Genomic DNA, 5157 nt, shown 5'->3' with positions numbered 1-5157 from the left:
GGAGAAACATATGAGCAGATTTAATACTATCGATCGAACTAATATCAAACTTTTTACTGACCTAACTAGTTAAACTCATATTGCTGCAGAAACTGTGAGTGCTAGTACGTAGGTTTGATTATCAATAAATTCTTTACTCAACTACTACTCAAACTTTATTAATCCTTCTTCTATATATAGTCTATATGAATAGTTTGATTGTTTGATTGGTTTAACAAGTTTGATTGATCGGGTCTGGGCAATATCATCTAGGCAAAAAGATGGTAAAAAAAGATGAAAACATAATTTCTTTTAAGAGGTCTGTTTTGATTTTTTTGATTGCCCACCGGCCCCGCCGCCCGCGCCTGTCCCGTGTTCTGATGAGAACCGGTAAATCTTTAGTTATTAGTTGTTAGTTGCGAGTTATGAGTCAAACATTGCAACGTTTCTAAGCTATACTGGAATTCACAGGACCGAAGTATACTTTCTATATATGATAGAAACCAGGTCTTTTTTTGCGGCACAAATTTTCAGGCGGGGGATCATTTAATCTAATCGCATTTTTTATAAGAATGTAGGGCAATGTTTATTGTAATCGTCAGCAGTGCAAAATTACTCGAATCTGATTGGTTTAGAGGAGTGCAATTAATCGTTAATTGCACTATTACCACTTTTTGCACTCTTCGGCGGGGGGACACTTTTGTCCCCTTATTCTTTTCTCTCCCAAGTCCTGTGTCAGAGACCTTTTTTTACTATATAATAAAAAACAAAGACATTTTTTTCTTCAATATAAAAAAAAACAAATAAATTACACTGCAATGTTTTCTTTTTAAACAAAAGAAAAAAAGGAGGTTTTCGAATGTTTACAAAAATATAAAAGTTAGAAAAAGATTCTTTTTCAAAACTATGATTTACTAATGATTATTTACTGACGATTACCTCGGAATCGTATGTTTTGTCGTGCAATTAACGATTAATCACTCGTAACAAAGGAGAAAATACCGTAATTTGCACTCGTCCTTCGGACTCGTGCAAATTACTATTTTCTCCTTTGTTACTCGTGATTAATCGTTAATTGCACTCCAAACCATACGATTACTAGTACTAATAGGTAGGAGTAAGAGTAAATTTTTCATTTTATAGTTATGAACTGTAAGGGATCTTCGACAAAAAACTTTCGAATTTTTTAGGCCACCCCCTTCATCCAACTACATACCGATAAAAAAACAAGTATCGAGACGAAAATCCTTTCAGCCAATTTCTTTCTGATTTCGTCCACAAACTCCACTGAAAGCATATGATTTCACTTGCTTTCACCGTACACCCTGGTAAACTAACTCGGGTAATACTAGGGTAATACTCAAGTAATTGACGTGAGGTATACCCGAAAATCCCGATGAGCAATTTACTCGAGTATTTCGGGTCGAAAAATTCCAAAAATAGAAACCCGTCTTACCCGGGTAACTAGGGTTCTCGGGTTTACCTGATTTACCCGTTTGCTCACGTCAGCCTGTTTACAGTTCAAACTCGGGTAAATCAGGTTTAAATATCATTGGTTTTTGGGAAACATACTCGAAATTGTTTTGTTAAAATACCGCAAGAAAAAAGGAAGCATCACATTTTGCATTACTTTACTTGATATATTTTCAGAATAATCACATAAGAATTCACAAATACAGTTTAACAGCTTAAGAGTAATCTAGCTTCGAAATACACGATTTACAAACATAGACTGTCAACGATCTTTTTGGGGAAAAATAATTTGTTTTGAACGTCTGTTCCAACCAATTCAAAAAAGGCATTTTCTAGTTTTTGAACATAGAAACAATAGAAATATGTCATAATAAAAGTAAAAATTCGTCCAAAAGATAATTTTGAGTGGATTAATAAGGCAAGTCTAAGTGATACTGTTAAGTTAAAAATAATTTCAACGAACCTAGCTAACTCAAATCAATCTGTTCAAAATTATCTTTCCAACGCGATATTACTTTAAAATATAATAATACTAATGTTTAAAAATGTGACTTGGAACTGACAAAAGTCAGCGAAAATGACAATCTCTTATGAAAATTGATTTCCTTAAAGCAGTGTCAAGAAAGGTTATCCTTCAAATTTTTGATAAAATTAATATAGTATAAAATGAAAGTAAATTGATATAGATTCTAAATTCATAAATTGTAAATAATTTGTCTACTTTAACACATTTCATAGAATAAAAAAATTACTTTTACATGATTGTTCGTTAATTGATTTTTGATACAAAGAGGTTCCAGTTCAAAAGCAGATTACAGTTGCACTCATTTGACACGAATAACCAGGAATAACAACTGTTTGGAACACATTATACAATGAAGCTGTCACCATCTAATATAGACACGGGAAACGTGTTTGAGACTGAAGATTCATATTGCAAAAGAAATGTGAAAGCAACATCGCAAATTTGAGTTGAGTTAACCGAATTTGTTGCTGTCACGAAACTCCATTGACTTTCTTCACCTTAAAAATTAATGATAAATAATGATGTCATAGAAATTCAGTAAGGTTTTGAAGCGTTGTCCATTGTCCATTGTATACATTTAATGTCTGAATTTCCCTGGGGAGGGGTACTGTCACTGGCGTGTCACTGGTGTTCAAAAATGGATCCTAGACAATTTTTAGCTGATTTAAAAAATTTAGTGAATTTTAAAATATCCCAAGTATTTCTTTACTTATAAAAGGGACTCTGGTCAGCGACACATCCCCATCTTGCCTGAGTGCCCCAGGGAGTCCTTCAACAAAAATTTCAAACCCTCAGAACTTGAAATGGCTTCCCTAAAAAATAGTATACTGGAATATATCATGATATACCTTAAGGGAAGAAATTTTCGCGAGAAGAAATTTTCGCGGAATTTAATTTCGCGAATCAGAGTTTCAAAATGGCAAATTTCGCGGAATTTAATTTCGCGAATGAGCCGATTTCAAAAGTTTTACGGAATTTAATTTCGCGATTTAGAAGAAGTTAGATTAACTTTTAAGCATCACGGACTTGTTTATATTTGATAAAAAATATACGTTATAATGCTTAAAAATCAATTGTGTCGATCTTTTTTGGTAACACCTGGTCAAACAGGGGGGGGGGTCAAGCAGTTAGTACAAGACATCATGCCGGTTAGTACCGTGGTGGTATACCTACAAAATTTTCAAAAATCAGTTAGTACTTGATGGTACTAAGTGACTGCTAGGGTGGTGTCAAGTAAAAAATCTAGGAAAACAGTTAGTACAAATGAATACTAAGTGCTACTTTTTTACCTTTTCTAGAAAAATATTAAAAATAAATACTAAAAGCAATCAGGGAAATCCCCCTCCATAAGAGAAATCAAAGAACCTAAGACATTTAAGTCTTCCCCTTTGGAGTTTGTTTGGTATTACCCTTTAGTTAAACACTATATCAGGGGAATTCCCTAACTATAGATTGATAAATAAAAGAAAAGTTCGTAATCTTGTTCTTTATAAATCATGAAAAAGTATTTTTTTCGGCTTGATTGAACGCTACATATTATGTTTATGTTTTTGGTTTACGGTGTTTCATTATTGTATCAATTGAGAAGTACTTCGTTATTTGAAACTCTTGTACATATATCGCTGTACAGCGTTGTGTTAAAATAAAATTTTTGATTCATTTTAATTCATCATACCAAATCAATAACTGTTTCAAAACAATTTTGGGAACATGGTTTGACAAAAAGTAAATATCACACTCTCGTTTGATAGGTTTTAAGGGGTGGTCCTTAGTGAATTTCCTTTGAAATCACTTAGTATATTTCATACTAACTGTCAAAGGGTGGTGGTGTGGCCTCTTTCCTCCAAAGAATCACTTAGTAGGCATGATGTCTTGTACTAACTGCTTGACCCCCCCCCCCTGGGTCAAAAACAACAAAATAAAAGAAAAAGAAAAAAAATCGAAATTCGCGGAATTTAATTTCGCGATTTAACAATTTTGGTGTGTTTCGCGGAATTTAATTTCGCGAATTACGCCCCAATTCGCGAAAATTTCTTCCGCGAAAATTTCTTCTCGCGAAAATTTCTTCCCTTAAGGTAGTTGACCTGTTCATCCGCCCAAATATCTTCGCATTGAAAAATAACACTTACTTGTTAAATGGGGAAGAATTTTCATCAGCTTTCGAATTTTGATTCAGTTGGTACTATGGTTGGAAGAGCCATGTCTAAAAAAATATTAGAATTTCTCATTACTGAATTGTTACCACAAACTCCATTTAAATCTCAAGCAATGACTTTTTTAAGAATTTACGGAAGGCTACAAATTCTTGTTCACAGCCTTAAATGTACTGAGCTATACAGACCAAATATTGGTGATTTTTACAGTTCGGCCATCTGAATAGTTAAACAGACATTCAGTACTTACTTGACTTGCGGTGTAATCTGAGTGAATTGTCAATTTTGAATTCTTTGTGCATTTCAGCTTTGTTGGGGTTGAACCTGTCAAAAAAGAATGAATATCAAAAAATATTTTTCATTTTATATTGTTCTTTCCTGAGTGGGGGAAGCAGGGTACGCATGTTTTATTGGATTCTCTTTCTTGAGCTACACCCATCCAAAAACTATCAGTTATTCCCTTATGAACCTATGAGTAAAAAAAATTATCTAACTATCTGAATAACACACCACAACCTAATTTCAGACGTTTTTAAAGCATAGTAAGTAAGGAAAATCTAGTTATTTAGGCTGGCCCAAAAGAAATGTTACCTGTCTAGTGCAATAAAAAAAGTTATTTGAAAGACAAAATCGGTAGAATTGCAATTGAAGCATTGCATAGTGCACTTTACGAATCTCATGAAAGATTTTTTTATTGTGCCAGTGTAAAAAAATGGAAATGGAGAAGTTTCAAAGAATTTTGCTGTTACTCAGCTAAAATCGGACCATTTTTGAAGTCTTGAGCTTGCCTTAAAGTTTTCAGCCTTGTTTTGAGGGTAAAACTCATGACCACGCCCCTATTGAATCAAAATTTTAAAAAATGAAAAATATCCCAGATATTCACCCAAGGAACAAGTGTGCAAAATTTCATCTGAATTGGAATATTTTTGAAGTCTCAAGCCTGCCCCAAAGTTTTTAGCCTTGTTTTGAGGCTAAAACTCGTTACCACACCCCTTAGAGTCAACATTTTGAAAATATGAAAAAAAA

General features: G+C 33.4%; 1 long non-coding RNA gene across 1 annotated transcript; it reads right to left on the bottom strand.

Moving 5' to 3' along the window:
- Positions 1-2081: 2081 nt before the first annotated feature.
- On the bottom strand, positions 2082-4934 carry LOC136816077 (uncharacterized). The gene is made up of 3 exons (XR_010847797.1): positions 4382-4934; positions 4108-4181; positions 2082-2475 (listed from the first exon to the last, which is right to left on the bottom strand). It is a non-coding gene; the product is annotated as an uncharacterized lncRNA (long non-coding RNA).
- Between the last annotated feature and the right edge of the window lie 223 nt (positions 4935-5157).

The sequence above is a fragment of the Clytia hemisphaerica genome, unplaced genomic scaffold, assembly GCF_902728285.1.
Source record: "Clytia hemisphaerica strain Z4C2 unplaced genomic scaffold, Clytia hemisphaerica genome assembly, whole genome shotgun sequence".
Lineage (NCBI taxonomy): Eukaryota > Metazoa > Cnidaria > Hydrozoa > Leptothecata > Clytiidae > Clytia > Clytia hemisphaerica.
Note: the sequence above shows the minus strand (reverse complement) of the source record. Positions and strands in the feature narration are given on the sequence as shown.